This window comes from Mus caroli, unplaced genomic scaffold (genome assembly GCF_978045245.1).
Source record: "Mus caroli unplaced genomic scaffold, Mus_caroli_1 scaffold_2, whole genome shotgun sequence".
NCBI classification, from domain to species: Eukaryota; Metazoa; Chordata; class Mammalia; order Rodentia; family Muridae; genus Mus; species Mus caroli.
This window is the reverse complement of record NW_028227257.1, coordinates 37,335,553-37,348,815: the sequence shown is the minus strand read 5'-3', so window position 1 is coordinate 37,348,815 and position 13,263 is coordinate 37,335,553. Positions and strand designations below refer to the sequence as shown.

Genomic DNA, 13,263 nt, shown 5'->3' with positions numbered 1-13,263 from the left:
GAGACACGGAGCAGTGTCTACCACTGGAAAGCCCTGGACTTGCAAGCCAGTCCAGCAGATGTGATTGTTCCCCTGTCTCTTCTGCTGGGTCAGATTCTGATGCTTCTGATGAATATCCCATTGCCCTAGTTGCTTCCCATCCTTTATCTGACATTCCAGCCTTCCCAGACCCTAGCAACAGCATCCTAATTTCAGAAGGAAGTAGTTACAGAAGAGTATGCTGCCCCTTATCCTTAACAGAAGGCTGGAATATTAAAGGAAACATCCTGGCAGGGGGGACAAGATGGTTACCTATAGTTCCTATTATCACACTAAGATAATAACCTTAAGATGTCTATGCCATGCTAATTAAACAGGTATAATTTATGAATGAGCAATACATCTTTTGATGCATTACAAAGTTTTTTCCTCTTAACAAAGAATGCAAAGACCCCATTAAGAATTTGACAGGGACACACAAGATAAGGAAGGAATGGTGAACCATCCAGTCTCCATTTGGGCTTGAAAGCCATCTTATAGTAAAAACAAAATAAGTTCATTTTTGTTTATGATTAAATCTCTGTTTCTCAAAGATTGGGCTATGCCCATCTGTAATCTTGACTATAAATAGTTCTGTACTGCCTGTTTCAGAAAATGGCAGCCATATCTTTGTTTCAAAAGGTTATTATGACCACTTGTTGTCATGGCTACCTGTTGCTGTGACCATTTTACAACCCTACCTTTGTTTCCAAAGTTTATTATAGCTACCTGCTGTTATGACTACCTTGTTATGACCACCCCATTATACTCTGTTTCTGTAATCCTGCTTATTTGCCTGCCAAATCCTTTATTGGAAACCATCTACCCTTGCGCTATAAAAACCTTATCTTTGCCATGTCCAATACTGACATCTTGAACCCTATCTTAGGGAAAGACAGCCCTGTTCATGAATAAAATGGCTTGCTTTAATTAATTGCTTGATTTAATTAACTTGACCATAATGATTTGGGCTGGTGGTCTGTCTCATCACATCTTTAGGATTAACATCAACAAGGTGAATAAAAAGTAGGGCAAGACTAGTGTCAGGAAAACCCACCAGGGCCAGTGGGAATGTAACAGGTTTTAAAAGCTGCTTTACCCAAAATGCATTGGTTCCTCATGGTAACATGGTAATAAAAAGGCCCACATCGCAATAAATAGTAGGGTGGAAGCCTATGCCATCTCTGTATTTTCTATCTATCTTTATAGCCATTTTGGCAGAAGTGAAGATATTCTGGAGATAACTCCTTCCCTTTCATTATACTACTATTGAAGCAATACACCCTGTGGAGCTGGAATTGCCTAAATTTCTTTTGCTGGAGGCAGAATCTGGAGGAAGAGAAAGGTGAATACTTAGTGACAGCCAGAGGAGGAGCCTGCCTGGAGATTTCTCATTGGTCTGTTAATTTACAAAACAGATTAAATCAGAAACAGGATCCTGTCAGTGACGGGCTGACCATGTTTTGACCAGGAATACATACTCTTGCCCTTTATTTCAATTTACCCTGGAGCTGGAAAGATGGATCTCCATTTGAGTGCATACTGCTCTTGCAGAGGACCCAAGTAGGTTCCCAGAACCTGTCAGGTCATTCACCACTCCAGCTCCAGGCAAGCTAATACCTCTGGCCCCCACGGGCACCTGTACTCATTCCTATTCACATACCCTCTCACACACACGTAATTAAAATAAGTCTTTAAAAAAGCCTAAACCCCAGTTAGTATCCTAAACATGGACTTGAATGACACTGAACCCCTCTTTATTTGTTCCATTTCTGTGTGGCTGCATTGACTAAACATCTCTTCTCCTCTTTTCACTATGCTTTGTCACTTTAATTGACATGTGGCTGAGCCCAGGTTGTTAGGGCTGCCAGAGTCCAGGCTTTAAACTCCAGTGCTACCTCCTTGCTCTGCATCACCTGCTTATCTCTGCACAGAGGTGAACTAATCGCTTAAGGAGTGCCTATCTAGAAACTTATGGTGCCTATGCTATCTCATTCCCTTCAGATACTAGGCACAATGAAAGGGTAACTGGGAAGAACATCCTAACTGTCAGTTTTAAATGGCGTTCCATTGTTATAACCCCCCCCCCCAAGTTGCCTGGTGGTCATCGGTCATTGTCCTAAACTCACAGTTACCTTGAATTCCAGGAACAGAAAACCTTCATGAGGCAGGATACCCCATATGAGGAGAATTACCAAAATAAGGATGCTACACACTGGAGCAGGAGGAATTTGCTTCTGAGAACCAGCTTGCACCCCCAAACAATGAATAATTATTTGAATCACCTTGTAGAACCAGTACTTAGCTGCTGTCCATCCTCATAGACTGTAACTTCCCTGGCAAAAGTTAGGCTATTCTAAAAATATCCTTATCTCTCAAACTGAAAAAGAGACTCTTGAAAGAATAGATCGCCTCTTTCCTTTTGCAGTCATCAGGGATCGCAGCTGTGAAAATGAAGTTTAATCCCTTTGTGACTTCTGACCAAAGCAAGAAATACAAATGGCATTTCAATGCACCTTCTCACATTCTAAGGAAGATCATGTCTTCCCCTCTTTCCAAAGAGCTGAGACAGAAATATAATGTTCAGTCTATGCCCGTTCAAAAGGATGATGAAGTTCAGGTTGTTCGAGGACACTACAAAGGCCAGCAGATTGGCAAGGTGGTCCAAGTGTACAGGAAGAAATATGTCATCTACATCAAACAAGTCGAACAAGAGAAGGCTAATGGCACAACTGTCCAAGTGGGCATCCACCCCAGCAAGGTGGTTATCACAAGACTAAAGCTGGGAGGACCGCAAGAAGATCCTGGAATGAAAAGCCAAGTCCTGACAAGTAGGAAAGGAGAAGGGCAAATACAAGGAAGAAACGATCGAGAAGGTATAGGAGTAGAGATATCTCATGGACAGCTTGCATTAAAGACTGCTTAAGTAAAAAAAAAGAGAAAGAAAGAAAGAAAGAAAGAAAGAAAGAAAGAAAGAAAGAAAGAAAGAAAGAAAGAAAGAAAGAAAGAAAGAGAAAAAAGGGAAGGGAAGGGAAGGGAAGGGAAGGGAAGGGAAGGGAAGGGAAGGGAAGGGAAGGGAAGGGAAGGGAAGGGAAGGGAAGGGAAGGGAAGGGAAGGGAAGGGAAGGGAAGGGAAGGGAAGGGAAGGGAAGGGAAGGGAAGGGAAGGGAAGGGAAGGGAAGGGAAGGGAAGGGAAGGGAAGGGAAGGGAAGGGAAAGGGAAAGGGAAGGGAAAGGGAAAGGGAAGGGAAGGGAGAATGGATCCCAAAGTAATGGAAAATTTCCCAGAATCTCATGGTGAGAGGAGAGAAGGAAAAAGTGTGGACCTCTGGTGAAGAGAATGCACATTTCTAAAGATGTGTCATACCATGCCATAGAGTTAAACTAAAGCCTAGACAATGATCAGTCAGTGGGGAGTGGACTACACCTGGACTGGACAGCATAGGTGTCCATCTACTTGTCCCTCTATTTAAACTTTGATCTTACTTCAGCACCCTGAAAATAGCCATGAGGGAGACTGGATCTCTTGGTCCTTCTTACCAATGTGGCTGCATTAAAGAAATCATTGTTTTTTTACTTTTTACTATTGATTTGGCTGTTGTAATTGGCCTCTACAGTTTGGGTGGCTGAACTTGACCTCTTTGGTATAACTCACATTGCCAAATACAATAACAGAACTACTTTATTATGAATTCCTTTACCCCCTTCCCCGATTCTTCATGTATTCAAACCAAAACTCATGTCATTACCCCCAAGAGTCACAGTTTCTGCTTCTCACAATTATTCATCTCTTTGGTGTATTTGGGACAGGTGGACAAGCCTAGTATGTTGGCACTTACAGAAGATGGACTCTTGCCCCCAAAACTTAATGACAAACAGAAGCATTAAATTCTATAGCTATTTTGCTAATTAAAACAAATATTGGGATTATGTGACAGATTTAATGTAGAGTGTGAGGGAAAATGGGTAGCGGGGGATCCCCAGGGACTCTGGATTAAACTGCAGATGGATAGAGAGAGGTTTTTGGCTCCTTGGTAGGAGAATAAGGTAGGGAAGATGGCCAGAGAGAGGTGTTAGGGACTCTGGAGGAGACCTCAGCCTACAATCACAGGGTGCAGAATGGCCATTGAACTGTTCAGACAGCTCTGTGCCCCTGAGGAGCTTCAGCATGGGGAGTAGTGATTGCTGCAGTACAATGAAGACAGTAGAAAAAGCAGCCATCTGCATTATAAGTCTCATCTTGGTTGTGGACCATTACTGACAATTACCTTTTCCAAGTCCACTTCTATTGCCTTATTTGACATTGATTTGGCTTTCAAATCTACCTTTGTGCCTCCAAGTCCTGAAGGTCTTTTTCTGTTCCCTAAGTAGTCTTTCTAAATTTTTGCCCTGGGGAACCTACCTGAGAAATTCGATAAGTACCTCCAAGGTGAATGCCCCAAGGCTGGTTTGAAGCTCAACTCAGCACATGCCTTCCTTTATGGTACACTCCTAAGACCAGACCAGGAGATGCTTTATTCTTCCTATACTGAGCACCTTTATATTAGGAACTCAGGGAGGGATGAGAACACACAAGGAAAGAAGAAGAAAGAAGAAAGTCAGAAGAAAGAAGGATTCCAGGGGAATAAGGACAATAAAGCCACCATTAGCAGGTGTGGAGAATTTCTGTCTCTCCTACAGTGTATACCTCCAGGTGCTGGTGGGAAGGGAATGATGTTAAACAGCTAATATAAAGAACAACAGACATCAGAAGCAGGCCTTCACCTTCAAAATGAGTCAACTCATTGCAATGAATGTTGTTCTATTGGCAAGCCATATTAACAACGGAAGAAGCACAACCTGCACAGTAGGTTTTTGTTTTTATAGATTTTTTTTTTATACTTTAAAGCCACAGGAAGTCCTTATAATTTCATATAGACAGGAATTTGTAGATTACTGATTACTTCTGAGGAAAATGAGAAAAGACATTGGTTGGGATCAACAGTTTCTTCAGTTCAGGTCACTTGCAAGTTTCAGCTGAGTGATGGATAAGCTACATGGCAGCTACATTTTCTCCTAGGAAGCTTAAAAGAGTCAGCAAATGACTCATCTGTCAATCCTGACCTATATGACTATTAGTAAGTTCCCCCAACAAGCTACTTGTCAATAATCTACTTGAAATGGATAGAAGAAGTTATTCTTGTCAAAAGAGGTTAAGCTGTGCTTTGGTAACTAATAATTGCCTGATAGCTGTGAGTTTTTAACACACATTTTTAAATATATGATACCCATTTCTTGCATGTAGATAGAAAGGTTTGCTCCATACATCTTCACTCAGAACCCAAGTTACTTGAGGAAATAAAAGGAGAGAGGGATGAAGGGAAGAAGGAAGCTAGTGAAGGATGAAGAACTGGAGAGAGAATCACCATTGCTTTAAATCATAGATGTAATATGCATTGTCCTAGTCACACTTTAGTAACCTACAAATCTCACCAAGCTTTAAATTCAATAGGAAATTGGGAACAGTACTTATTAACAAGTGTAAGGTTTAGCACAATAGGTAGAGGCCCGAGCTCATCAACAAAGCATTCTACAAAAAGACAAATGCAAACAAAGCAATATAGTAGCATGGTCTGAGACCACAGCTTGGAATTTTGAGTTCTCCTCTGTTAGTAACAAGATACAAGGAGAGAGAAAGAGAGGGAGATGTAAATGAGGATGGGCAGGGAAAGGGACACAGGGAGGGGTAGAGAAAGGAGATGGAGGAGGGGGGGAAGGAGAGGAACAGGGAAAGGGCGAGAAAACAAATAGATAGCACCATCTCTTATCAATGAGATAAAGCCGTTAACATGACTTCCCAAGATTACATAGCTTAGTTGGCAGTGACCTTTGAACTAGCAGCTCTATAATGGCTGGATAAGGAGTGGTAGAAAAGCCAGTGAGATGGCTCATCAGGTAAAGGTGTTTGCTTTGCAAGCCTGGTGATCCGGCAAAGGTGGATTAAGAGAACCAACTCCATATAGCTGTCCTCTGATTTTCACACATGTACGATGTACACATCCTACACATGTGTGAAAAGTAGAAGGATTTGCAAATAATAAACACTGATCCACCTATGACTTTTCCCACAACCGTCTTTTCTTAATCCATAGAGGGCTTGAAAATTATGTGAAAATAATTACAGAACAAATTTTTGGCCATGAACTTTACATAATTAGTTTTACTTCTGAACTAGCATAAAAACAAAAAATATAAATGTCAAGTTGATATGCATACCATCTTCTTTTAAAATTCTGTTGGAATCACTTATCTTTAAGCACCATAGAAGTAATAATAATAATAGTAGTAATAATAATATGGTGATGCTTTAGCACATTATAATGTAAATGCATGAGAAGAGATAGCAGTTCTATTATAAAATCTGCATGGTTATGATTGATAATTTAATCAAGACTGATAACAGGACTAAGTTTGATGGCTAAGAAACAATCCCACTACCTTTAATGAAGACAAATGTCATTCACTGTGACACTCTTAAACAAGTCAGGGAATGAGGGGTGAACCGGGGAATCTTAGAAGCTTTCTGTACCAAACTTGATATCACTGCAGAACCTTCTTACCATCCACATGCTGGTCACCATGCCACACTCTCAGGGCTGGAGAAGGTCCTCAGCTCTGCGAATGAGTAGCTTTATCAAATGGAGCTGAAATTTGCTGAACTATAATATCTCAGCCATGTGTCATTAGCTTTGTCATTGCATAAGTGTACCATGTCAGATATGTAATAGGTGTGTCTACCCATGTCTTTACACAATTTCAGAATTATTCAATAACAAAAAATTCAGTTCTGTTGGCTGTAATTTGCCAAGTAGTCCTGATTTCCCAAGGTAGTTGGCTGAGGTGTATGCATGTTGTGAGCATGCAAGTGTGTGTGTTTGAACGTGTGTGTGTGTGTGTGTGTGTGTGTGTGTGTGTGTGTGTGTGTTAGAGAATGGCTACAAAGAGTTAAAGGGGACAAAGCAGAAAGTTTCAAGAAGCCCAAGGTAAGCAGAAAGCTGACAGGGATGAAGGGGAAATCTCTGAGGATATTAAATAAAGACCCTGCTGGGGGTCTGCTGTCTGCAGAGCCAAGATGCTGGGTCATAGTTGAGCAGAGCCTCAGAGTCCAGTTAAGCTAAGAAGTGAGCTAAAGGATCATGGAGGCCACTGAGGCAAAAACAAGACCAACCCCAGACAAATGGGAAGATGAGCAAACATCCAGGTTGACAGGCAGACAGCAATTCAGGTAGGCAGCATCATCGGTGTGAACTGGACCATGCTAAAATCCCTACTGAGATAGCCCTGTGGTGTCCAGGCAAGGAAACAAATCATGAGAGATGAGACTGAAAGCTTAGTTCAGATTGACATCATCAACCTGGATCAAGACTTCAGGGAGTCTGGTGTCAGGCAATTCATTGTCAGAATATTTAAAACAGTAAAATTTGGAGAAAGTTTCCTGGTATAACACAATCCCCTGTGCAAGAGGAAGAATAATTACATTGAAACTCCAAGTTCACTTAAGGACAGAATTTTGTTTTCATATGCATGTACTCAAAAACCAGTTCTGGCCAGACTGGCCTTTCCATTCTTCATATCTAGATCCTCTGGAGATATGTTTGACTAGAGACTCTAGATTGATTGTAGTTAGGGGAGGGAAAATCGAAACCATTTTCCAGAATTGAATGTAATGCAGGTGGAGGCCCAAGATTTCTAGGTGCATATTTCCGAGAGTGTGTATGCATGGAATGAGCAAGTAAAGGAGCTGCCTGGCAGGTGCATCGTTGTAAGACCAGGATGTACGTAGTGCATACCAAGTAGAGTATCAGTCACTAAGCTATCTCCTATGCTTGTCTACTCCACTGCTTCCCCTACCCTTTCAAACATTACAAAGTTCATACTCAAACTGCATCTTTCCTAAGATGTGAAATGAGCTTGTCCTAAGAACCTTCCCTATATCTCCAGGGTAGTAAAGTCATTGGGAGTCAGATCATGGGTGTGTGCTGTGTTAATCTCTGCAAATTAGTTTTATGAGATCACATGCTGGCACATCTCAGAAGCTGATGCTCAACTAGCTGAATATGTTTTCCAAACTAACATTTTGTAAAGAAAAAGAAAAAAAAAAAAAAAGCAAGATAGGGAGGGCTGGAAATCTAAGACCACACCCATCATGGAAGAACTTGAGTGTCCCAGACAACGTGGTGGAAGTTTGCCTCTCAGATGGTGTCCTGGCAGTTGCCTGCTGTAATGGTGACCAGAAAGGTTTTTGCCATACTGTTGTTAACCAAGCTGCTGTTCTTTTGACTGTGTTTGAGATGTGAAGACTGTGCACAAGCACTGAAAGCTCAGAGATTACAGGGTGGGAGAAAAGACAGGAGCTCATGAAAAGCAAATTGTTAAAAAATAAGACAAAATGATGAGATTTGCCCAAATTTAGCAATGACAGTCTTCCTACCTTTTTGGTTTCTGTTGTTTTTAATCTTAGATCTAAAAGTTAGAGAGAGTCTACATTACTTACATCCAAAGCTAAGGCCATACAGTTGCTATCCAGCTAAACCATCTGGACAGCCTAGCTGAAAACGAAGACTCATTTGTGTCTGTTCTTTTCTTCCCTAGACAGAAGACCCTAGAACACACAAGACTTAGCAGGAAGGTGTAAAGAGTATTTCTTCCCAGGCAGGGTCTTGTCAGCAAGCTCTTCACTCCAGCATTGACACAGGCCAGCTGTGTGGATACATACCCCTTACAATTAAATCTTTTCACGGATATAAGGAAAGAACTGAAATTTTCTGCTGTCTTTTGGATCACAAACCAAAAACTGTTTTAAAGGTACATGGCTGGTTGTCGATAACAATGTGCAGATTTTTACAAAGAGGTTGACTGGTTTCAAGCAAAGATGGAATGAACTCCTAAAGCCCATGCTTTGGTTAATGGTACCTGTGAGGCAGTGGTCCAACATATTTAAAACTGCAAACATGAACATATGAAAAATTCTAACGCATGTGACCACATACACGATTTCAATCATGTCTTTTACAGGAGTGGGTAATGGCTTCTAAAAGAGAACTTAGCAATACCTAGGATAGACTTAAGAGCTGGGTATATGGAACGTCTTCCTCTAGGCCAGGGTTTGCACTGTTTTACAGACCACGTTTGCTAAACAGGAACTGCTGATAGGAATTTTGGCCAATCCACAAATACTTTCGTAAGGGATGAAAGTATTGATTACCCCGCTCAATTCCTCAACAACACTCAAAACTACTAGCTGCTCCCTCTTTTGAAATAACCTTGAAGCGTGGTCATTGCACCCCCACTCCCCCAGGAGGTTCTGCCATCCAGTCTTGCACCTTTCTGACCACAAAGCTGTTTTCGTCGAAAGAGATTTATGTTTTGCCCTTGGGAGAAAGACCAGAAAATATGAAATTAGACTCTAACACACAAGCACAAAGCTTGTGAGCCTGACTGACAATCCCTTTCCAGAGCACAGTCCTCCAAACACAGGTGGCCCCTCTGCTCAAATATCATACTCAGATGTTAGTGGACGCAGGTATTTTGAAACACAAAGTTCAGTTTCTTTGAGGCCAATTCCAATGAACACTTTCTATTGAGTGTGAGTAATGGTTTTCTGTTTATCTAAATGCCTTGTTTGGGACTGTATTCTAAACGTTGTGATTTTTATATTTTTAACCATACTCATAATCCTCCAAAGAGCTTTTGGTTGTTGTTTTCATTTTCTTGTTTTATTTTTAGATAGTCATTAATTATCCATATTCCACATTTATATGTTCTTCTTCCTGCAGTAGACCGCAATTTGTATCTCAAGCCAATTCTTTTTATCAGATAGTAGCAGGGATTAAACTATGACTTCATGTATGGTGAGAAAATGTTGGAACGGTGAGCTACATCCCCAGCTCTCTTTTTAATGAGATTCATATATCTGAAGTATATTTTGTATATATGTATGCATATGCATGCCTGTATGCATGAGTTTGGAAACTTGAGGTCAGTCAACCTCGGATGTCATTCCCAAGACTCCATCCACCTTTTTAAAATTTTATTTATTTACTTTTTTTTTTTTTTTTTTTTTTTTTTTTTTTGTCTCTTGAAATCCTGTCTCTAACTAGCTTGGAACTTGCAAATTCTGGCAGACTGGCTGGCCAGGGAGCCTCAGAGATCTGCCTTCTTTACTTTCTCACATTTGACTTTTTTTTGTACAACTGCTAGGGACTGAACTCAGACCCTCCTGCTTGCACAGCAAGTGCTTTCCTAACAGAGCCATCTCCCTAGTCTATTTTTGCCGTGTTTTTAATGACTTTCCCCATGGACTCTTTCATAGAGAACTCAGCTATTTTGCCAATCAAATTGATGATGGCACACTTTACTTTGCTCTGCAGAAACTACTCGAGGATTTCGTAAACAACTATATTCTAAGAGTGAGCAGCTTTCTATAGAAGTTCTGGTATCTGTTTAAGGAGCACAATTAAAATAGTATCATGAAACTTTTCACAGCAGTGATAAGCACAGTAGCATATAATTTATTTCTTAGCTTCATACAGTACAAAAATGCAAAGACATAGATATATGTACAAAAGCAACTCAGAGTTTATTAGTAGACCAAACTCTTGTACTATTGAGCATAATAACCAAAATGAAAACATGTATTGTGTATGTGTGTGTGTGTAAAGTTATATATATATAAACTTTACCTTGCTTATCAGACTTTAATTATATTATGTATATAACCCCCTAATAAGATACATCCATTATCTAGACAAGGTATAATAGACTAGATTTAGGGTTTATTGGTAGTTAGTGGGTATTATAAATATACATAGTTTCAGTTGTAGATTTTCCTATCACTAGACTCCCTTTTATGCCTGTTCCCTTGAAAATCACATTAGTATCTACATAGCATGGCCACCATTCTGAATAAGTAGATTAGCGGTGCCTTTCAAAATGGATTAGTGTTCCCTCTGCATTTAATTAAAGTGGACCTCATTCTATCATTCTTATAAGAAAAATTATGCAGAGAGAAAATTCCTTACATGCATGCACTTTCTGCAGATATGTCTCCTCCTTGGGTCCTTACAGTGATCCAGTTGTCTACAGCATTCAACATTTCAGGAAAAATGTATAAAATCATTGGTTTTGTTCCTTTAGAACAAAGGAGTCAATTCTGAGTGGGACAAGTTGTATCCCTGAAATGATATGGATCTCATACTTTCTTAGAAGCTATTAATTGCTATCCATCATGCTAAATGGAAAAAAAAACCCAAAAAACAAAAACAAAACAAAACAAAAAAACCCATATTACCCAAGCTGAAAATACTGGAATGGGAAGAGTCCAGTCCTTCTCTGCCTCATTGATGTACTCAGCTCATTAAGCACATTCTCATTTAAAAGTAGCAACATGGGACATCTTCGTTCCATAAACATCAGAAGAGATCATTTTGTACGTGGCCTGACTAAATGCTCTTCTCTACAACTGGGTTACCATTTTATGCGTCTGACCTCATGCTAGGAAGGACATTAGCCCTGAGGCCTTTTACATCTTGGACGGAACTTGCCTGCCTGTTTTCATAAGGAACATAACAAATGACCACAGAACTCCTGCCTCAGAGGTTTGCAAATATGACTATCCATTAGAACCACCTGGGAAACAATTATAAAGGTGCATGCTTAGAACTCTCTCTCTCTCTGAGATTCTAATTTCATTGGAATGCAACCCAGGTAAAAAAAAATTTTTAACTGCCCAAGGTATTTCAGGGGTCAAGGTAGAGAGTCATGATGGAAACCCGTTGCTCTGTCCAGTTTGTGTCTCTCTCTCTCTCTCTCTCTGGCTGGGGCTGGCAGAGTGAGTATTTTTTTTTATGTACAAGACACTAGTCTTTTTTTGTGTGCTTTTTTTCTCATTCATTCCTGTACAGATTATTTGCTTACTTAGATGGAAGAGAATACTCATCCCTTGGCTTTCAAACTACAAATGGGCAATGCATAAAAATAAAAAGCTGAATGGTGAGATACCTCAGAGTAACGAGGTAGATTGGATAAAAAAGAATGTTCCCTAACATGACTGGTGTATTCCAACATTGGTCTCAAGTTGGATGATGTGTTGGGAAGGTGAAGTCTTGCTGGTGGGCTTTGAGGGTTTGTAGCCTTGTATCACTTCCTGTTTTCACTCTTGGTGTCCTGTGTGAAGATGGAAATGTAACTGGCCAGCTTCCTGTTCTTGGTGCTGTGCTGCACCATCTCCACTGTGAGGGACTGTAACCCTCTGCAACTGTAAGCCAAAACATACTTGTTCTTCGTTCTTCCTTACATTGTTTTGGATCATGGCATTTTTTCACAGAAAAATTTCAACAGAAAATTAACTGATACAAGTGATCTCTGTCATGATTGCCATTACTGGAGCTCTTAGATCCCGGATGGTACATCAAGATCATTACTGGGGAAAAGAGAAAGAAGTAGTAAAGAATGCAAGCTATTGGGCTAAGGGGCAGGAATGGAGACTGTAAGTGGCCCTTGGGCTGGTGAAGGCTTACTGAGTGAAACATTATCACCAAGTGGAATATATCTGACTAGAGAGTTGGAGACTGGGTCTTCCCTGGGAACCATATCTACTATAAGAAGCAAGTAACTAATACGCTCTACCAAAAGCCATCTCTAGTTTGTTTCCATGATAGTTACAGAGTCTGCAAAACCCAGAGTACTCCTGGTCAGCTTCCTAGACCTTTATCCTGAGATATCACCATGTAAAATCTGAATTTCTCTTCATCATTCCCTTCTATTACACATATATAAAATCTCAACTCTAAAGGTCTGAATTGACTATTAGAGAAGCTGCCTTGGTAGTGATCAAATATTTGGTATCAGCAATGCCTTACCTTTGTAGACATCTATGAAAGCACGAGGATGACACACACAAGACTCCACTGAAACTACTAGTATGACATTTGTTTATGAGTCCAAGTTTCCCATAAATCCTAGAGGCAGCCTTCCCTCAGAGAAATCCAAAACTGCCTATCCTGCCTCCACGATGTGGATTCTCATATTCAGAGAGCTAACTTTTAAAGTGTCTCACATAGAGTTCTAGAACTACATATTTTATGTTGCCTGAAGAGAGGAGCTGCTTTAGCTGTGAAGCACCTCCTGCCCATGCCTAGACCTTTTATATTCGACCTGTGAGAGCACCTGACACAACACACGGGCAATGCAAACCAATCCACCACAAA

General features: G+C 40.5%; 1 pseudogene; it reads left to right on the top strand.

Annotated features, from left to right (window-relative positions):
- The first annotated feature begins 2,470 nt into the window (after positions 1 to 2,470).
- LOC110290217 (large ribosomal subunit protein uL24 pseudogene) lies at positions 2,471 to 2,900 on the top strand (annotated as a pseudogene).
- Positions 2,901 to 13,263: the final 10,363 nt, after the last annotated feature.